The 22304-nt window shown below is 51.6% G+C and overlaps 1 protein-coding gene across 4 annotated transcripts in view; it reads left to right on the forward strand.

Annotated features, from left to right (window-relative positions):
• PPFIA4 (PTPRF interacting protein alpha 4) overlaps positions 1-22304 on the forward strand; it is a 191584-nt gene that overhangs the window by 14739 nt on the left and 154541 nt on the right. Inside the window, exon 1 of one of the 4 annotated variants that reach the window (XM_034767575.1) lies at positions 1083-1429. The exons of the other annotated variants lie outside the window; for them this stretch is intronic. The gene's annotated coding sequence lies outside the window, so the exon portion shown is untranslated. Of the gene's footprint in view, positions 1-1082; positions 1430-22304 lie in introns of those variants that run through there. 4 annotated transcript variants of the gene reach the window in all.

The raw sequence follows: 22304 nt of genomic DNA on the forward strand, positions 1-22304 counted from the left end.
TCACCCTTCCCTGCTGTGTGGCCACCCCCTCCACCTGGCCTGGTGGGCTGCTAGCTGTCAGCGTTCCTCTGCTGCTGGCTCTTGGCTTACCAGGGGCGCTGGAACAATTTGTACAGTGGAGGTGCTGAGAGCCATTGAACCAAACTGTAAATCCTGGATATGATGGAAACCACTTCAAGCCAGAGGGTGCGGCAGCACCCCTAGTTCCAGCACCTCTGTGGCTTACTGCTTTCCTTTGGACAGCCTCCTGTTGCGGCTGCCACGCAGCCTGTCCCTCTGCTACGCCCAGTACCCTCGCTCCCCTGGCACCAGCTCCTTGTTCTCCAGCAGCGCCCTTCCCCTAGCCTCCCTGTGTGGCTCGCTCTCTGGCTTGGGCAAGTGGAACGTTCCATTTAAACATGGGAGCTAGGAGGGCTCCTCCATGGTCTCTGGGGTAGCTCTGCCCAACCACTTCCTTCTCTTGGTCTCTTTCTCATATTACTGATAGTACCCGGGGTCCCAGTCACGGGCCAGGGCTCTGCTGTGCTAGGTGCTGTGCAAACACACAAGAAAAAGGCAGTTGCTGCCTGTGGAGCTTAGTCTAGTCCCACCACCGTTTCCTCTAGCAGCTTCCCCTCCATACCCTGTTTTTCCTGCTTCCCCTGCCATGGTCCTGCCCCACCTAGCCCCACAGAGGTAACTGGGACCCAGTTGTCACTCGCTGCCTCCTCCCTTGGCCTGCTAGGCCTCTCTTCTCCTAGGTAAGTTGGGAGTTAGCCCAGGTGTCGTGACTGGCTTCCTAAAGGGTCCGGCGTGGTCTGTTTGACCCCATTGGCCTTGGTGACTGGTGTCTGAGCTTTCAGAGCATATAGTTGGGGAGAAGTTAGAAAATTCCTCTGCTCCTCCAGCTCCTCCACTGATTTGGATGAATGCTAGACCCCCCTGAAGGGAAGCTGTTGTGGGGAGAGCATCCGGCAGCCAGTCCTGAGGATCTGTGGTGTGCCAGATCTTTCCCTGTGAGTGGGTGGTGCTGGGTGTGTCGAGGGGCTGGATTTGCTAGCTGCAGTTTCTGGCTGGTATGAATTTAACAGCTAGCATGGACTGGGAGCCAGGGAGGAGAGGGCTGGGGAAGGAGAGCAAGGGGGCCTGTCCGTGCAGGTGGCTGCTGTGATAGAAGCAGGCAGGCAGTCGGTTCTGGGTTCTAAAGGGCATGTCAGAGCCACGGCTCTACTGGTCACTTGCCAAGGGGCTGCATGCCCGGGGCATCCCTGCCAACTGGGATAGTGGCAAGTGCTCTTCCTGGCCGAGGGAAGGGCTCCTTCGCTGCATAGGGACCTGCCTGCATCTTTGCTGGGCTGGGTTCACTTTGCCTGCCTCCGCTGAAGGGGAGGGTCCTGTGAGCCACTGAGGAGCTTCCAGCGAGATCCTGCGGACGGGAAGTCGGCTCTGGGTACCACTGTGGCTTTGTTTTATTTGTTTTCCTTTGTACGTTTTAACACGGTGAAGTGGGTTATAAAGAGCCCTGCCGCTGTGCAGCTACGTCTCTAGTCAGAGGGTTGCTCTGGCTGCCTTCACCTCCTGCTTGTCAAGATCTGTTTAAAAAGAAAAAATGCTCGTATTGTCAGATACAGTACAGAGCAACATGGGCTGAACCTTGGGCGTGCTCTGAGAGTTTGAACAACGAGGCAACCCCACAGGCTGTGTCTGCCTCCAGTGCTGAGCTGATGGGAGGAGAGGGAGGGGTTGTGGTGTCTGTGTATTTATGAAATCCCTTCAAGTCTCCCAGGCTGAGAATTGTATCCGCAAATGCAGGTTGTGAGCATCTGGGGAAGCTGTGAGAGAGAGCCGAGTGAATGGAGATGCAACAGGGAAGGGAGCCTGCAATGGTAAATCTAAGCTGCTGCTGTATGTAGTCACTGTTTGAAGCTTGGGCGGAGCGAGGTGTTTGCTTGTGGGAGAATCATCAGATTTAAGAAAAACAGGAGTGTTTCTTGGTGAGAATGAGTAAAATGCAGGAGTAAATTGGCCAGGGTCTAGTAAAGTCTGTTTCGGTGAGTTGTGTGTGCTGGGTAGGGGATGGAATGAGGGTGGTCTGTGAGAACTCCTCCCTCCGGTGTGGGCACCTGCTGTACAACGTGCTGCTTGCCAGGGCCAGGTCAGATTTCACTGTATCAGCTGGGCTGCAGGGTTCAGGCAAACTGTCTTTCCTTTGTGCCTGTTCTGAGATTCACAGACAAATGTACTGTCTCTGTTTCTCTGCAAATCACAGTACAGGGAGGGACCATGGCTGGTGGGTGGGCGGGGGGGTTAAGACTCAGCAGTGTGAGTCAGGAGGTGGTCGTGGTGGGGGGGTCTCTTCCCAACTCTGCCACTGGCTCCATACACACGTCTTAAAGAGCAATTCTTCCTTGAAAAGTGATTGTATAACTGGCCTCCCGGGGGTCTTGTGTCTCTAGACTCTCCCAGATTATGTCTATGCTGCTCGTGAAGGTGAGATCATAGTACAGATAAGCGGGCAAGCTTTAATCTAGGTATAGCGACACGGGCTAGCAACCAGAGTCCAAGCCTGCCAGGGACCCTGGATATAAACTCTGGTTGCTAGTCCGTGCTGAAACTCATCTTACCATAGCTACGCTCCCGTTGCTTCCTGTGCTAACTAGATTTAGAGCCGGCACAGGTATGGCTACCTGTGCTTCAATCACACTTTCACTTGCAGCGTAGCCATTACCCACTCAGTCCAGATGAGAGGTGCTCACTTGACACACACACACACACACACACAGGTGGTCTAGCTGCCAGCCCTACAGACTTCCCGGGATCGGAGTGTCAAGCTGGGCACTTTCTGACTGGTGTATATTAGCTGAGAGGAACTGTCTGTCCTTATTGCAACTCGTGCATCTGCTAACTCGCTCCAGTTTGGTTGGAAAAGATGGGACTAATCCACGGATATAAGTTTCTGACATCTTCCCCTTGCACACTTAAACAAATCTGCGGTTCTGCTGAAGGGTGTTGACTTTAAATGCCCCAGGTAAAGCAAAAATCCCTCCATTCTCGTCTCCCTATGTGACCGGATAAAAAAGATGGGCTTTATATCATGCCATGAAAGTCAAAGACTGAGATGGATGGGGGAACGGGGCTGAGGGCCCTTCACAAAGGACCCAGTCAAATGTGGAGACTGTTAGCAAATGCCCTCTGGTTTATACGGACTGTTGTGATGGCAGATTTGTAGAGAAGTGGCATGTGAATAGCTAGGATGAATACCATTTAGTTAGGGCTTTATATCTCTCAACCACCAACACTCTTGTGTTTGGCATGCTTTCCTTTACCCTCTAGCTGTTAGAAATTAGACTTAAGACTGTAATAGTCAGTATCACTCTTTTCGAAGATCAGTACTACATTTGTTAGCAGTTCAACAGGCTCGTCAGCCAGTTCCCTTTAGTTTTCGGATGGGCATTATCCAGTGTGGCTGACTTTAGATATTCTGAGTTTCCCAGTTGTATCCTCTCCTCACTCACTATTTTTACATAGTCTGGACAATTAGGGTTTAAGAAAAGCTATCTCTAGATGAAGACTTTGAAGTTTGAAGGAGTTCAGCGACCGAGCCATGTTCTCCCCCCTCCTCATTTATTAATGGTTCAGCTTTTCCCCTTGTGGTATCCTTTCCTTCATATCTTCTTTTCTCTTAGCTAATAGGTCCAAAAGTTTTGCTGTTTCGACTGCCTTAATTCAGTCTGCAGGGATGAAATGCTTAATGATAGTCATTGTCTGATTGTCTCACCCTTGTGTTTTAATTGCCAAGAACCTGGTATCTTTGAGGACGAATCATGAAGCCACACCAGGCTGGTCTGTCTATACTAGGGGAAAATGCACCATGTGGCTGCTGTTCCTTGTAATATTACGTAGCTCTCTAGGTGCTTTTCATCTGCAGATCTCAAAGCACTTTACAAAGAAGGTCGCTATCCTCATCCTCATTTTACATATGGGGAAACTGAGGCACTGAGGGGCATTGATTTGTCCAAATTCACCCAGCAGGCCTGTAGCAGAGCTGGGAATAGAAACCAGATCTTCTGAGTACTAGTTCAGTGCTCTTTCTACTAGGCCACACTGCCCCAACTGTTTTACCTCCCACCAAGCGAAATGCAGTCTCTTTTGGATCATGGACTGTGACAGACATGTTTTGTATTGAAATGTGCCAGCTGATTGTAGCTCGGTGGCTATGTTTCAGAAATACATCTGCCATCCTCCGTACACATTACGTGTTTTAGTTACGTGATGCATTTTCCCTGTATAGCCAGGGCCGTTTGCTGCTGCTTGTTTTTTAGCAGAATTCTCATTATGGCCTAATTGAGACCCAGCCCGTGTCATTGGATTTCCCTGGGCATTTCCTCTACTGGAGGATTGTTCGTCTTCTTCCCAGTGCACCTGACTCGCCGATGACATTTCCTGAAGTCTGATCCCCTTGAACTCTGCACAGTCAGGCATGGGACCAGAGCTGTACAAGTAGCTGTGGACCTTGGGGCCAAGCTTCTCCGTTACTCACACTTGCATGGAGTTCTCATGATGGGTGGAAGCCAAGCTGAACCTTCCCTGGTCAGGACAACACCTCCTGGATCACGAGTCTTAAGAACCCTTTTGCTGCATGAGTACAGAGCCCAATCTTCATCACCACTGGCTTCGGGTGCCCGATCCTGGAGATGCCTTAAGGTGCCCAGGGTGAGCTCCAAAAAAACCCAGGGGCTCCCAAACACACTAGCTGCTTCTGAAAAATTTATTTGGACTCTGTCCTGCAGTTTAGGGTACGTTGGGAGCTCCTCCAGATCCTTTGGTTTCTGGTCTTCTCCAGACCCGAGTGTGGAGCTTGGCCTACGCTTAAGTTAGGATGACACAGCTATATCAGTGAGGGGTGTGCCGATCTAATCCCTAGTGTAGATGAAACTGTGTTGATGGAAGAATGCTTCCCTCAGTGTAGCGACCCTCATTCAGGGACTGGTGTTCCTACACCAATGGAAAAACCCCTTCCGTCAGTGTAGGCTGTGGAGTTCTGCCAGCACAGCTAGGCTGGAGTCGCTAACCTGGGAGAGGCTCCATAGTGTAGACCAGGGGTGAGCAAACTTTTTTGGCCTGAGGGCTGCATCGGGTTTCGGAAATTGTATGGAGGGCCAGTTAGGGGAGGCTGTGCCTCCCTAAACAGCCAGGCATGGCCCAGCTCTGCCCCCTATCTGACCCCCCCCCCGCTTCTTGCCCCCTGACGCCCCCGCTCCCTGTCCCCTGACCGCCCCCGGACCTCCCACCCAACCCTCTTCTCATTCCTGAATGCTCCTCCCCCCGCCAGGACCCCTGCCCCATCCAACCACCCCTTCTCCCTGAGCGCCCCTGGATCCCCTGCACCTGACTGCCCCCGCTGCCCCATCCAACCCCCCCTCATTCCTGACTGCCCCCTGGGAGCCCTGCACACCCATTCAACCCCCCTGTTCCCCACCCTCTGACTGCCCCAACCCCTATCCACACCCCTGCCACCTGACCAGCACCCCAAACTCCCCTACCCTCTATCCAACCCCCCACAGCTCCCTGTCACCTTACCGCGCTGCCTGGAGCACCAGTGGCTGGCCGCACAGCTGCACCAAGATAAGCAGCCGCGCCGCCCGGCTGGAGCCAGCCACGCATGGCGCAGCACAGAGCACCAGGTCAGGCCGCAGTTCTGCAGCTGCGCTGCCCGGCAAGAGATCGCAGCCCTGCCACCCAGAGCATTGCGCCGGCGGCGGAGCGAGCAAGCTGAGGCTGCGGGGGAGAGGGGACAGCAGGGGAGGGGCCGGGGGCTGGCCTCCCGGGCCAGGAGCTCAGGGGCCGGGCAGGAGGGTCCCGTGGGCTGGATGTGGCCCGTGGGCCGTAGTTTTCCCACCCCTGGTGTAGACATATCCTGTGTCTATAGGGGAATTACACACTGGGGAGAGCCATTGTCACAGAATGAGGTATAATGAGCCGTGTGTGCATGAGCTCTGTGCTGCCGGGAAACTGTGCTCTCTTGGGAAAGAGCTTTGCATGGTGCAGGCCCAGTAGATGATCCCAAGTCGCGTTTCTCTTCTGTTTGTCTCCTACCTCCACATCGGCGCTCTGGTGCGCAGGGTGGCTGGATGGGAATGGGTAGGAAAGCTGGCCTGGGACTCGAGAGACATGGTTTCAATTCCTGGCTCAGTCACAGGCCTTTGGGCAAGACATTTAATCCAGCCTGTGCCTCTGTGCCCCATTGCAGATGGAGGGGAGGGGAGCAGCCCTGCCTTGGCTCACGGGGCTGAGGGTATCTACACCAAAGATGTCCAGGTGCTTGCTTACTACGGTGGTGGTGGCCGTCGCATTCCTTAGGTCAGGGTCCCCAATATGGTGCCCATGGGTGCCATGGTGCCCGCCTACTGGCCGCCAGACAAGCAGCCGCCAAAAAGCCGCCGAGAAGTGGCAACATCAAGAAGCGCTACTGCCGAAATGCCACCGTTTTTCGGTGGCATTTCGGCAGCGACGCCTCTTGATGTTGGCGCTTCACGGCGGCTTTTCGGCAGCTGCTTGACCGGCGGCCACAGTCCTCGGCAGCTAGTTATCCGGCACCCGCACCACAGAAAAGGTTGGGGACCACTGCCCTAGGTAGACGTCCCTCTCGCTTGCTGTCCCTGGAGCGAAGCCCTGGGTGTTGTTGGGTGCTGTGCTGATGGGGATGGTGTTAATCTGGGGGAAGGATCGCTGGGGAGGGTGGGCACTGTGCACCCTGACTGACTGATGGGAATCTAATACCTCAACCCCTCAGCAGAGGCTGAATGGAGCCTGAAGTGTAACCTGCAATGTAATTGGAGCTTAACGTGCACTTAGGGTGACCAGATAGCAAATGTGAAAAATCGGGACATGGGGTGGGGGGTAATTGGAGCCTATATAAGAAAAAGATGCAAAAATCAGGACTGTCCCTATAAAATCGGGACATCTGATCACCCTACGTGCACTGCTGTGAGGGAGACCACCCTGGTATATCCCGCTGTCTCAGCACCAGGGATTGGCAGCCCCTAGCGTAATGGCTATGATGGCATCTGTGTTATAACCTCCCCATGGGCAGCATCTGATCCCTTTCCCCCCACCCCATTCAGGGAGGCTAGCCCCCTGTCCCGCCCCTTCTGCCTGAAGCTCCACCCCCACGTACCCTGCTTTCGCCCACCGGGGCCTGAGGAGTCCTGAGCCCCAACCATGGCCGGAGGAGCCGCTCCTGAGCCGCCCTGAGCCCTGGCCCGTACACTGGCCTACCTGCCTGGAGGAGCTGCCCGAACTCTGGCTGTCCGGAGGAGCTGCAGGGAGCATTAGCACAAGTTTGGGAGGCCTAGTCTCCCCCAGCCTCCATTACGTGCTGCCCGTGAACCTCCCTTCATAGCGAAGGCAATTCTTCCGTTGGGATCTGGGTTTAGATAGGGTTACTATATTTGCACAGTCAAAAAAGAGGACACAGGGCGGAGGAGGCCTGCTCTAGCCCCGCCCCTGCCCTGCCCCGCCCCCAATCACTCCCGCCCACCCTCTGACTGCCCCCCTCAGAACCCCCAACTTCCCCCTGCTCCTTGTCCCCTGACTGCCCCTCCTGGGACCCCTGCCACTAACTGCCCCCCTAGGACTCTACCTATCCCCTGACTGCCCCGACCCTTATCCACACCCCCACCCCATATTCACACCCCCGTCCCCAGACAGACCCCCGGGACTCCCATGCCCTATCCAACTGCTCCCTGCCCCCTGACAGGATCCCCAGAACTCCTGACCCATCCCACTCCCTCTGCTCCCTGCCTGCCTTAACCCCTCTCCATACCCCTGCCCCCTTGACAGCCCCCCCGAACTCCCGACCCAACCCCCCACTCCCTGTCCCCCGACCAAGCCCCCCGGCTTTAACAAGAGCCCAGGAATCGGGCTGCGCTCCGGCCGGAGTCATGGGGTTTGAGGCCAGGCCGGGCCGGCCGCCCTGGGGCCCAAGCTGGGCCAGAGCCGCTGGGGTCGGGGCCGGCACGCTCGGCCGGAACTGGAGGGGCCAGGGCCGGGGCCGGGCCAGTGCGCTCGGCCGGAACTGGGGCCGGTGCCCCGGGGCCCGAACTGGGCCGGGCTGGAGCCACTGGGGCCGGCCGAGGCCGGACAGGGCCGCGTTGCGCCTCCCCAGAGCCCTCCTCCTCGCATCTCCCCGCCCCAGCTTACCTGCTGCTTCCCGCTTGCCCCTGCTTCTTTTCAGACTTCCCGCGATGATCCGATTCGCGGGAAGCAGGGGAGGGGGAGGAGCAGGGGGGCGGAGCGTTCAGAGGGGGGGAGGAGGGGGAAGACAGCTGCGGGGCCGGGGGCATGCTAAGGCTGCAGGGGATGGGGGGAACTGAGAAGGGGCTTTGGCTGCCGAGCAGCGCCGCTTTTCGATCTATAAATAGCCGACCGGGGGGAAATCCCGGACATTTTTAGATTTTTAGAAATCCCCCCCCCCGGACGGCTATTTATAGATCGAAAAGCCGGACATGTCCGGGGAAATCCGGACATATGGTAGCCCTAGTTTAGAAAGCATTCCACCCTGCTGCCCTCTTCTCTTTCAAGAGGTCTCTGCGTAGACCCACCTCTGGGAGGCACCCCCAGAGTCACTCAGCTTATGGGAACTTGGAGCAAAAGCAGTGTGTCTCAGAGCCCCGCAGGCTTTCCATGTGTCCTTAGTGTTAGGAGCTGCACATACAAAAGGTCACATGGTCCCTGTCACCCTAGTTTCTTTCTAGGGGTGTCAGAACTATGTGCCTGGAGAGCTTTTTCTTGGGGTTTTGACCCAAATGATCCATTGCTTGTTAACTCTGGTAGATGCAGATAGTGACTCATTGCTGACCCACAAGGGATCAAACAGGGACATCTGCAACTGAAAGCAAGAGTGACTACAGCTTGAGCTACAGAGCCCAGGTGCTCTAGCCGGGGGCTGTAACCACTCCTGCTCTGTGTATCGGGCACAGAAGGGGATCCTGTAACACACCCACCAGTGGGTTCTCCTAGGACTAACTGCAGCTCCGGCTGCCTCTGCAGTGTTTCCTTCTCCAAAGTCTGTAGGGTCTCTCCTGTCGTTCTCGTCACCAGTCTGTGCAGCACGACAGTCTTGATTTGGCATCTAGACCTGATGCTCGCTTTAGGATGGCAGTTCTGCCACCCTTGTCTAATCTGAACTCTTCGGTGCACTTTCCTGGGGGTTCTGTTCCTGCTAGAAGCCCAGAAGTGGGGGCATGAAGATACCACTGTGAAGAGGGGTTGCCCACCTTAACTATGGCACACTTAGAGAGTATTGTCTTTTGCCTCCGTGTAGTCTCACTACCCACCAGTCTTCCCTTCTCCTTGGAATCCTGCCCTGATAGGAATTGGGGCTTCAGTGGCAGGAGCTGAGGCAGCTGGGGACCACATGGCTTCTTATAACCTCATGGCTCTGACTGGAATGCTCTTGTGGTCCCAATATCTTCTGCTTTTCTAGACGACGACACCAAGCTGGTGGGGAGAGGGGTTGCAAGCACTTTGGAGGACAGGATTAGAATTCAGAACAGCCTCAACAAATTGGAGAATTGATCTGAAATCAACAAGATGAAATTCAATAAAGAAAAGTGCAAAGTACATCACTTAGGAAGGAAAATCAAATGCACAGCTACACAATGGGGAATAACTGGCTAGTATCAGTGAAAAGGAGCTGGGGGTTGTCGTGGCGCACAAATTGAATGAGTCAACAGTGCGATGCTGTTGCAAAAAAGGCAAATGTAATTCCGGGATGTGTTAATAGGAGTGTTGTACGTGAGACGCTGCTCCACTTGTCACTGATGAGGCCCCAACCAGAGTACTGTGTCCAGATGTGATTAGAAAGAGGTTAACAAATTGGACACAGTCCAGAGGAGAGCAACAAAAATTATCAGAGGTTTGGAAAACGTGACCTATGATGGCAGGCTGACGGGACTGGGCATGTTTAGTTCTGAGAAGAGAAGGCTGAAGGGGAACATATTTCTTCAGCTATGTGAAAGGTTGTTATAAAAAGGACAGTGATCTATTGTTAGTGGCCACTGAGAGCAGGGCAAGAAGGAATTGGCTTAGTTTGCAGCAAAGGATAGTTAGGTAGGATTTTCGGAAAAGCTTTCTAACTCCATGGGTAGTTCAGTGCTGGAACAGGTGACCTAGGGAGGTCATGAAATCCCCAGCACTGGAGGTTTTTAAGACCGGGCTGGACAAACCCCTGTCAGGGCTGGTCTAGGTTTACTTGGCCCTGCCTTAGTGCAGGGGGCTGGACTTGATGACCTCTCAGGGTCCCTTGCAGCCCCATGTCTGTGTTTCTAGGATTGTGTGAGTCTGCATAAATGCCACTTGTGATTGCAGACGGGTGCCTGAAGGTGCTGTGCACTGGCCCATGGCATGGGGAGTCGGGGATGGATGTGGTAGGGGAATGAGACAGTCTTAAGTGGAAGAGAATGAAAGCTGCAGCTGTCCTGCTGGCTGGCGACGTTGTGTGTCGCAGGATGGGGCTGGAGTGATGGGGTCCCTGCCCTTGGAGTTTGGCATGGGAGGGGTGTGGTAATGTTGAAGCTATTCTGAGCTGTCCTCTGTAGGCAGACCGAAAGGCAGAGCTGAGCCTACAGGTAGTACAGCATGGACCCAGGCACAGCCTCTCTGGTGCCTCCATATAGAGACGGCCTCTAAGGGCTTTTTTAGCTGGGGAGTGATGTGGACTCTGGATGACTGGCTAGAGGATCTGCTCAGGGCTGACCCCGGGGAGCGCTGGGCTTGGGAGATCATGGCCAGGCTGCAGAACTCACTGAATTAGTTTAGCTCTGTGGAGCTGACATTTTCGGAGGCAGCTGAATGGAAATTGAGCTGAGCTAATAACCCCTGCTGCCTTTTGTGGTGCTAACAGCTCTGAAATCGCACTCCTCTCCGGAAAGGGAAGGGGCCTCCTTTGAATCTCGGCAGCATGGCTGCAAACCCGGCTGCTCTTCAGATTTTTGGAGCGTTTTCAAGTTGACCCCCTTCATCTCGCTGAAGGTCAGCACTGCTCTTTCAAATCCTGGTGCCTAAAAATAGGGAAACGATGCCAAATCGCAGCATTCCCATGAGCTGCTCTCACTGCTCCCCTCCCCCTCTGCTCAGCTTCCTCTGGCTTCACGTGCCCGTTCAAGGGAATTCACGCAAAACACAATGAGAAGGCGAGATTCAGCTGGCCCAGCTACGTGCTCAAGCCGGGAAGTGATGAGGCTAACATTGCACCGGCATACTTAACTCTGCCCGGGGCACTATGCATTACCCTGCCGTCTTTAATGACGTGTTCACAATTTCTCGATTGATGAAGGGAGTTTTTCCTGCAGCCTTGGGCACTCGTGTGTGTCTAGAAGCAATATGTATCCCATGCAGGCGCTATGGAAGTCAGTTAGATACAAGTCCACACCGCTGTTTACTTAAAAGCTTTTATCTGTTGCATCTCTAGGATATTCTTTGGGTCAGCAGATACAGGGGCTTCATGTCAATTGCCGTGTGGCTATTGGTGCTGCTTTCCCTCCTCTATGAGGTCTCCTGCTTGTCCCCAGGCCTTGATGGTTTTATAGCAGGGGTCGGCAGCCTTTCAGAAGTGGTGTGCTGAGTCTTCATTTATTCACTCTAATTTAAGGTTTCGTGTGCCAGTAATACATTTTAACGTTTTTAGAAGGCCTCTTTCTATAAGTTTATAATATATAACTAAACTATTGTTGTATATAAAGTAAACAAAGTTTTAAAAATGTTTAAGAAGCTTCATTTAAAATTGAATTAAAATGCAGAGCCCCCCAGACCAGTGGCCAGCACTCGGGCAGTGTGAGTGCCACTGAAAATCAGCTCGCATGCCACCTTCAGCACGTGTGCCATAGGTTGCCTACCCCTGCTTTATAGCCAGCCATCTTCTGTGTGTGGCACAACTGGCAGTGATGCTAATAACACCTAGCTCTTAGCTAGCCCTTTTCAGCCACAGATCTCCAAGCCCTCCACAAAGGAGGTAATGGCTGCAGCTCAGAATGGCAGAAGGTAGGGGCTGCGTGCTCCAGATATCCAGGTTACATTCCTTTTGATGGCAAGCAGGCGCTTTCCAGGAGCAACGGCAGCTTCCAAGCCTGCCGAATGAACGAAGTGTTCGTGTCATGTGGCTGCAGACGAGCGTGACTGTCTCTTCAGTCATCTCCTCCTGCCCCAGTGGCAATTCTGTGGCCTGATCACAGGGCTCTTATCCAAAGGCTGGTCGTCTCCGAGAAAGCCTGGCTGGCAAATGTTTCTGCCCCCAGAGCGAGGGTTGAGGAGGGGTGCTGTGTATGAATTGGTGTGGAGGAGTAAATTCTCCAGCATGCTGGTGCTTAAGGGCTGAGAAGGAGAAGTCATCCTCTCTGTATCTGGCTGCCTCTTGAAGACAAGAAAGTGTGTGTGAAGGCAGTGTTGTCTGTAGACGGTTCACCTCTCCAGTGCCTTAGGCAGCACCTGGTGTTGGTTCCCATTCATGCCGTTGGCTAATGCAGCTAAATCCCTGTGCTGGAAAACTACTTTCTGCCGTAGTGCTGCATCTCCTGTAAGGATACGAGCATGTAATGGGGGGAGCTGCCACTCCCGCCTAGCCCAGATACCGATCTATTCTTGACTTTTTACTGGGCGGTTGGCGTGTGAAGCAGCTGCCCATGGGTGCCGTGTGCTGGAATGGGTCTGGCTTTGAGCTAGGGTCTGACTGTCTGAACAGCCTTTGGAAAAGACACCAACCCAGGATGACCAGTGCCTCCAGGGGCTGTTTTTTCCCTCACTTGCGACTGATGGCAACAAGTGCCTGTCTCCATTCTGTGATCAAAAGGGGCCAGTGAACGACAAAAAATAGCATTTCAGAAGCCAGATTGAGGAATGCTTTTATGTAGGGTCTGAGTGTTCTTGTGGTGTCGGATTCAATGGACCCACGTAGTCCAACGGAATATGGTTCTGTCAAAACTTCTCTGCCCAGCTCTAGATTATCCCCCATGTCTGGAGTCGCTGAAGAACCTGTCGAGGCTGCTTCTGTGTCTGCCGGCTTGAGAATCTTTCTCTGGACCTTGCTCCTCCCTGGAATTTTTGCCCCCGTAAGCCCTGTGACTCAGTGGAAGTTGTGGGAGTGCACTGCATGGATCCTAGTGCCCCCAGAAGAAGGGGCCACCCGGGCCCCGTTCTGGGTCTGTGAGTTGCTGTGGATGTGGTACATCGGCCTGGGGGAAGATAGTAGGGAAAGCATCATAAAGCTGTCATAACTTAAGGGAGAGCTCCCTTCACTGGCTACCAGTTCCCTCCTTTGGATTCCGTGAAGGCACCCATGATGCCTGTTACAGAATTATAACTATTGGAAATCCCAGTAGATCTGGACTGAGGCTAGGACACTTGGAAGCTAAAATCCAGTGAAAAAAACTCCTCTCTTTTGGGAAATATTGTGAGCATGGCATGTGTGCCCGCAGTGAGCAGTGCCATGGCAATGGTGTGTGTGTGTGTGGTGACAGCTTGCTAGTAGCAGAGCTCCATGTGACCCAAGAACCCCTTCATGCCAACTGGCAAAGGGGTTGCAGGAATATCTCGATTCTGATATGTACATCCTGGTTCACCACCGGATGTCATGTGAGGTCTCCTGAACTGTGTGTAGAGATGCTATGTGAGGAATGATGCACTTTACTGAAAGTATCTTAGCGTCTGTGTCACAGCAGAGGTGGAGAGACAGGTTTTCTGTCAGAGGAGATGCTTATTCGCCAGTCTCTGTCAGAGTGCAAACTAAGCATCGTAAGCTAACACAATGGATACCCACTTATGTTTGGAGGCAACAGAAAGAGATGGGAAGCCAACAGGGAATCAGCACACAGGAAAATAAGCCACGAGGGGCTATTCTGTCTGAGTACAGACAGTGAACTTTGGGGAGTATAAGTAGGAGGCAAAGAAGACGACACCCCCTACATCTAGGAAGTAAACGGAGAGCATGTTTGGATTCATGAAAACAGGGTCACAGCCAGCCTTGGTTGGAAATGCTGCAGAAGATTTTTGGTGAATGAAGACTTTAGACAGGAAGCTAACTTGTTTGTTTAGTGTCTAGAAAGCTGTCACTGTTGGGAGTGGCTCACAACAGTAAGTGCCGACCTCAGGGCAGACAGTCAGGAAACAGGGCAGACACCCCAAACTGGTGGTGTGCTCTATAATCAGATTTCACCAAGCCAGTAACAAATCTGAACTCCTGGTTCACTATACCAGTCTTACCATGGAGTCACAGACAGTCCCCTTAGACCCTCCAGCCTGTCTTGCCACCCAGACAAACTGTACTTTTTGATGAAATGATCACTTACATCAGAAATCACACCACAGTCAGGTTGCTTCTGGTCCCAAAAGACCAGTCACTTACCCTGAGATCAATCGATACTCAAGATCTTACACCAAAAGCAACACTGGTAGCCAGGTTTATTAGCTAAGAAAAGGAAATGAGTTATTGAGAGGTTAAAGCAGGTAAAATATATACACCGGTGAGTCAGTCTCTAATTCCAAATGGTAGCAGAGATGTAGTTATCCGCCAGCTTCTCAAAAGTCTCTCAGGACTACCCAGAATAACTCCGCCTTCTCATTCAGTTATTCTGCCCTGTGAGAATCCAGACAGTCCAGATGTGAAGGATCTTTCCCTGAATTCATTCTCATAGCTGCTTCTGGCAGAAAACAAGCTGACAAAGTCACTACCCACGTGGGCTCTTCCTCGGATGAGGGAAAGTGAGGAATGCACTTGGAGTCTTTGACCTCTGATCATCACACACAATAATCACTTGCTTTGAAAGTAGCACTTTTCTATTAAACGTCTTCAGTTGCCTTCCACAAGGCTTCTTTTTCATCTGGTGGGTTATTCAGTCACTGGCGTACACACAATGGAAATGTTTGCCATTACATTATACAGATAACTGAAAACAATGCCAGTAACATCTCATTAGTTTTCATAAAGTTTAAATACCAAATCCACTCTTATACATTGAACAATCACTTTTATCTAAACTAATACACAAGTCAAGTGGCCTGGGGCTTTGGCATGAGCCAGCATCGCAAAAGCACGTCATGATTTTGTTTTATCTGTAACCATTTGTTTCCGGTATCCTGGCTCACTATCTCTTGAATCTTTGGTAATACACGTATCCTTGTTTTCACTACCAGTGTATCTCAGTGCTGTGATATTGAGCAAGGTGCTGATCCTGAATTGACTCAGACGAGCTGGTGTGTGCACTGTTTTCTTGGGGACAGCAGACCTGCTATTTCTGTGAGTGGTCAGTTGATAAGGGGCTGGACGCTATGGGGGAATGCTCCAAAGGGGCCCGGGAACTGGGGTGCACCTGCAGTTAACCTGCAAGGCAAAGTAAAGGCTGGCATAGCCCAGAAGGGAGTGTATGAGTGGCTAACAGGCCGGTGGTGTCAGAGAACTGACACCCAAATAAGCACAAGCAAGACTCCCTCTTGCCAGAGGTGGGGAGAGGAGTGGTAACCAAGGTGACTCTGTCCTGGGTAGCCTGAGAACCATCACACTCTGAAGTCTGTCCCAAGCTTCTTGCATTTTGTGACACTCCAGTGCAACAGAGATTTGGTGATTCCTAATGAATTGCCTAGGACAATGAAGGGGAGTATTCCTCCCCTTGTTTAATGCTGTGCCTGTCTTTCAGCCTGCTTCAGGATTTTGTACTGAAAATGCCTGGTTTTGCTTACAGCAGTTGGTTGGGGGTGGGGGAGAGATGGAGGATTGGCAGCTGGGTAGGGGACAGTTGTGGTTTCTCATGTCTGCAAAAGCGTGGGAGGCTGCCTGGCCATGTGGGATCAGCATGTGAGCTGGATGCTAAAATGATCAGCAGTGAAATAATTACCAATGTCAATGCTAAAATTTGTATCCTCTCTCACCTCCCGGAGCTGAATGGGGCAGTTCACACCTCTCAGAGCTGTTTCAAGCTGTCTGCACATGTGCTGCCTTTCGCTTGCATTTAAAGGGTTTCTCCTCAACCCTGGGACCGTTTTAATGCAAGCTTTGATTCTGGGGCACAATCCTCCAGCAAAGTGTAGAGTCTGTATCAAATTCCCTGCAGAGAAATTACCTTCTTTATTTGTCTGAAGCAGTAAATACCGTGCAATTCACTCTCTCATAAAGGCACAACTGATTTGAATGTCAGTATGAATGATATTCCACCACCTGTGTGCCTCCTGATGTCCAGTTCCTAGATCTCTTATCGCAGAACGGGCAAGGAGCAGGAGGTGGGGCCGGACCGACTTGTGTTCTTTCCTGTCTCTGAGCTATGTATTTTGTTGTTTTCCCTGCTGTAGGTCCTGGATCTGATGGTCCTGGGTTTGGGTATTATGATGGATTAGATCTTGCTTTGCTAATGTCTTTGACACATCTCTATAGAAGCTCTTACAAATGTGTCATCAGCCCTTTAAAGTATCTGAATTCCATATTGTGCAAGTCTGAGACCAGCTCCTTGAGTCTATTGCTATGAGAAAACCTGCCTTTTAGTGATAGACTCAAGTAGCTCAATCTATTTAGCTTAACAAAGAGAAGGTTAAGGGGTGGCTTGATTAGTCTGTGAGTACCTACATGGGGAATGAATATTCAGTAATGGGCTCTTCAGTCTAACAAAGGTCTAACAAGACCTAATGGCTGGAAGTTGAAGCCAGACAAGTTCAGACTGGAAATAAAGCGTACATCTTTAACGGTGACAGTAATTAGCCATTGGAACAATTTACCAAGGCTTGGGGCAGATTCTCTATCACTGGCCATTTTAGAATCCAGATGGGATGTTGTTTCTCAGGGATGGGCGCCAGGGATTACTTGGGGGCAGGTCTCTGGCCTGTGCTGTACTACAGAAAGTCAGACTAGATGATCCCAGTGGCCCCTTCTGGCCTTGGAATCTATTAATTCTGCTAAATGGCCACAAACCACCCTTAAACTGGCAATGTGCCTGCAAAATTGGGGAGATCGGCTCCCTGATTCACTGATCCCCAGGAGGGTCACTGAGGGGGCCATTCTCCTTCAGACCCAGGGTGGCACACCTGGGTAAGGGCAGTGTGGGGCTTTCCTAGCTTTTTTGAAGCATCCGAAATAGGCGATGTACCAGAGCAGACTGGGTCAATAGTCTAATCCGGTTCACGAGTGAGGCAGGCTAGTGCGCTGAAGGCCGAGGTGCGGTAGAGCCATGCAGGGTGACTCTGGTGTGGAGAGCTAGTGTCTTTCCCTTGCCCCCAGCTACCTTTTGAAATGTTACATTCCTAAGAAGTCCCTTTACGGCTGCTCACTCCCTGTGTCACTTGCCATCAGCTGCTGGGCTGGGATAACTAGACCCGGCACCCAGCTGACTGGGATCTCCTCCCTGTCTGATAAGCCTGCTGGCACTGCTGGATGTATGCAGGAAGTGACAGCACAGAATTGCTCCTGCTTGGTTGTCAGGGCAGTTGGGTTCGTGCCTGGTGTTTCTCTCCATCATTGCCCTTTGCCCGCTTGGCGGGGGTCACTGGAAAGGCATGTGGTGACACTGGCCCTGCTCTCTGTCCTCTTCAGCAGAGCATTATGCTGGCTGAGACCAAGTATCTGCTCTCCTCCTGCTGTGGCAGGTCAGGGCAACTGCACCCTGTATTCGCCCCGTGGGCTCTCCAGGCTTCTCAGCCATCACCTCTCTTGGGCAGAGACCCGCATCGCTTTCCTCCTGACTAGGGTGTTAAAGCTGTACAGCTCCCTGTTTTAGACTGTGATATCCCCAGCAAGCCAGACTGCCTAAATAGCTAGCGTCTGCCCTTTGCTTTCTCTCCAGAGGCTATGCCCAGTGTATTGCCAGCAGCTATACGTTACCGCGCGGCTCTTTCTGAGCAAGTACATTTATTCTTAATGCAAAAAAAAAAAAAAAAAAAAAAAAAAAAAAAAAATTAAAAACAATGAAAGAACCTCCAGGCATGCTAAAAAGATTTCCATTGCATGCTTATTGTCCCAAAAATCCATTCTTGTCTAGCACGCTTTCAGTATAGTCCTTTACATTCCCAGGCTTCACATCACATCTCATCCCTAGAGAGGTTACATGCAATCTTGGCCCACAATAATACATATTCTTAGAACAGAGGTGGGCAAACTACGGCCCGGGGGACTGTCCTGCCCGGCCCCTGAGCTCTCGGCCAGGGAGGCTAGCCCCCGGCCCCTCCCCCACTGTCCCCCCTTCCCCGCAGCCATGCTGCCGCGTGGGCAGCGCTCTGGGCGGCGGGGTTGCACGCTTCTGCTGGGCAGCGCATCAGCGTGTCTGGCTCTGGCCAGGCGGCGTGGCTGCAGGACATGCTGCTCTGAGCGGCGTGGTAAGGGGGCCGGGGGGTTGGATAAGGGGTGGGGAATCCTGGGGGGCAGTCGGTACAGGGAGCAGGGGGCAGTTAGATGGGGCAGAGGTTCTGGGGGGCGGTCAGGGGACGGGGGGGCGTTGGATAAGCGTGGGAGTCCTGGGGGGAATCTGTTGGGGTGGGGGTCTGGATAGGGGCCAAAGCAATCAGGGGACTGGGAGCAGGGGGGTTGGATGGGAGTGGGATCCTGGGGGTGGTTAGGGGTGGGGGCTCTGGGGCGGTTAGGGGATAAGGAGCAGGGGGGTTCAATGGGTCGGGGGGTTTTAAGGGGGCAGTCAGGGTGCGGGAAGTGGGAGGGGGCGGATAGGGGGCAGGGGCCAGGCTGTTTGGCGAGGCACAGCCTTCCCTACCCGGCCCTCCATACAGTTTTGCAACCCTAATGTGGCCCTCAGGCCAAAAAGTTTGCCCACCCCGTCTTCATATGTAAGAACGGCCATACTGGGTCAGACCAATGGTCCATCTAGCTCAGTATCTTGTCTTCTGACAAGTATCAGAGGGGTAGCCGTGTTAGTCTGAATCTGTAAAAAGCAATCTGTGCTGCGTCTGATGAAGTGGGCATTCGCCCACGAAAGCTTATGCCCCAATACTTCTGTTAGTCTTAAAGGTGCCATAGGGACCCTCTGTTGTCTTCTGACAGTGGCCAGTGCCAGATACTTCAGAGGGAATGACAGAACAGGGCAATTGTCCAATGATCCATCTTCAATTGTTCAGTCCTAGCTTCTGGCAGTGAGAGGTTTAGAGACACCCAAAGCATGGGGTTACATCCCTGATAATCTTGACTAATAGCCATTGATGGGACCTATCCTCTGTGAATTAATCAAATTCTTCTTTGAACCCTGTTATACTTTTGGCCTTCACAACATCCCCTGGCAACAAGTTTCCCCCAGTTGACTGTGTGTTGTGTGAAGTTCTTCCATATGTTTGTTTTAAACCTACTGCCTATTCATTTCATTGGGTGACCCCTGATTTTTGCGTTTACTCCTTCACATAACACTTCCCTATTCACTTTCTCCGCACCATCCACGATTTTCTAGACCTGTATCATATCCCCGCTTAGTCATCTCTTTTCTAAGTGAACAGTCCTAGTCTTTCTAATCTTCCTTCATGCAGCAGCCATTCCATACCCCTAATCATCTTTGTTGCCCTTCTCTGTACCTTTTCCAATTCTAATATATCTTTGTTGAAATGGGGGAGGGACCAGATCTGCATGCAGTATTCAAGGTGTGGGCGTACCATGGATTTATATAGTGGCATTCTGATATTTTCTGTCTTGTTATCTATCCCTTTCCTAATGATTCCTAACATTCGGTTCGCTTTTTTGACTGCCGCTGCACATTGAGTGGATGTTTTCAGAGAACTATTCACAATGAGTCCAAGATCTCTTGAGTGATAACAGCTAATTTAGACCTCGCCATAGGATTATTTTCTCCAATGTGCATTTTTGTGCTTTTATCGACTTTGAATTTCATCTGCCAGTTTAGTGAGGTCCCTTTGCAACTCTTTACAGTCAGCTTTGGACTTAACAATCTTGAGTAATTTTGTATCCTCTGCAAATGTTGCCACCTCCACTGTTCACCCCCTTTTCCAGATCCTTTATGAATATATTCAACAGCACAACAGATCCTTAAATGTACCAAAGTTAGATCGTGCCACACTACCCTGATTTCCTTCTTTGAGAAAACATATTGATTTATTTTTTAAGAGAAGGGAAATGCAGTAGAATGCCAGTTCCCTTCCTCCATTGTAGAAATGCAGCTGTTGGTTACTCACTAGATTATCTGATGCTTGGTCGGCAGGGCAGGAGGACTAACTGGGCTGGAAGGCTTTTAGCAGCCAATAGGTGATCCCCAATTAAAACCTCTACGGGGCGGGGATATTTCCCGATGCTGTTGGCACTTGGCTGGCAATTCCCCTCCTGTGGCCTTGATCTCTTTGGGGCAAGTAGTCTCTCCTTTCCAGAGTTAGCTTCCTCCCTGTGTCCTCCTCCTGCAGTTGTGAAATTGCCTTCTGCTGACAGCTCAGCAAATACCTGCCCAGGCTTTGTGCTCTGGACAGGAAGAGAACTGGGAGAGTCCCCAAGCTGGCCAGACCTTACACCGAGGGCAGTGTGTGCATTGTAGGCGCCGAACTGCCTCCACGGCCTGTTATCGCTGCTCACATGATCACAGTTCTGTTGCTAGGGGACCCCATCCGTCTTGGCTGTGAAATCCTTCAGTGACATTGAGACGTTAAATTCTTTGTGCATCTGAATAAATCCTCCTTGGGAGGCAGCGGTGGCTTTCTGCTCCCAGGACTGGAAACTGACTGCACCTTCTTCATCAGCATCTCTCCTCCTCCTCACGTTGAAAGCACAGTCTGCCTAATTAAAGTGGATTTATCTCAGCCTTCAGCCTGTGCAGGTGTAGTGGTACCTTTGGGTTGGGGCATAGGTGCTGCACATAATCTTAGAATGATGCATACACAGTGCTTTAAAATCTGATGGGTAAGATGTGCTCTCTGCACTGAGGAGCACAGTTGGGGCCCTGTGGAGTCCACAGCTGTGGAATTGTGCTCTAGAGGTTCCAGACTGCTTATTTAAAGTGGCAGCCTGCAGTAATGTCTTCCTGAATCTGCAAACAGCTTGAAATTACACCTCTGGGAGGTGTGAATGACCCCATTTATCTCAATGGTGTGTTAACGCTGAAACATAATGATGACATTGTACATGTCAACATTGTTGACCACTTCCATTTCTGCTCACTTTAAAAGAGAGACTCAAAGTGCTTAGCTAATAATTCCAAATAGTATCTGGTGCCAAAAGCCTTGATTGCCCCTTACTCAGCTGTCAACGCCGCCAACGCCTCCAACTCCCCCTCTTCCCCTCTTCCCCTCCAGGCATCTTCTGTGGTGCAGTTACCCACTGTCAATGTGAAAATCTATGATCCACTAAAACTGTGGGGGTGTCACAGTTTTTCAGGTCATCTGCACCTGTATTCCCTTCTCCGTGGTCCACTCCAGGATTTCCAGTCAGGTCTTCTGCTATCATCTGTGTCTGGGCTGGGACTCTCATCCCACTCCCGGGGGAGTTACAGCTGTACAGCTCCCGGCCTTACTCTGTGTTATCCCCAGCAAGCCAGATTGCCTAATGGCCAGTGCCCTGTGTTGCTTTCTCTCCAAGGGCTATGTACAGTGTCTTGAAAGCAGTTACCACCCAGCTCTTTCTCAGCCAGCACCTTTATTTGTAAAGCAACTGCATTACAGCGAAAACGTATAAAGAAGAGTGTAACACACTAAACAAACCAGGAGTCACCCATCGGTCTTACGGAGCCCGAGCAGCTCAGTCTTTCCAACCCTTCCACAAGGGTTGGGGCCCCTGGACAGAAAGTCCTGTCCATTTGCTGGATCAGACAGAAGGTTCTATCTCCCTTCAAGCTCATCCACTGTACCAGCAGCTTTTTTTTTTGTCTCCTCTCTGGAGAGCTTGGCTTGGACCAGCACATTCAAACCACCCCCGGGGTAGCACCTCTTTAGAGGTGTTTAGTCTCAATGACTCACCTTAATCACTCCCACTGTGTATAGTTCCTGGAGGAGCTGTGCTAACCCTCCCCGCATGGAGTAGAACACAGTCTTACCGAAAGCGCTCATAAATTTAATACATGCAGTATCTTTGGGGACCATATTGTGATTGCAATATCTGTCACGGGGCCAGTGGAACTAGTTATCAAAACAAGTTTCAGAGTAGCAGCCGTGTTAGTCTGTATCCGCAAAAAGAGCAGGAGTACTTGTGGCACCTTAGAGACTAACAAATTTATTAGAGCATAAGCTTTCGTGGACTACAGCCCACTTCTTCATATGCATCCGAAGAAGTGGGCTGTAGTCCACGAAAGCTTATGCTCTAATAAATTTGTTAGTCTCTAAGGTGCCACAAGTACTCCTGTTCTTCTTTTTGCAATGCACACTTC

Source organism: Trachemys scripta, chromosome 4 (genome assembly GCF_013100865.1).
Source record: "Trachemys scripta elegans isolate TJP31775 chromosome 4, CAS_Tse_1.0, whole genome shotgun sequence".
Lineage (NCBI taxonomy): Eukaryota > Metazoa > Chordata > Testudines > Emydidae > Trachemys > Trachemys scripta.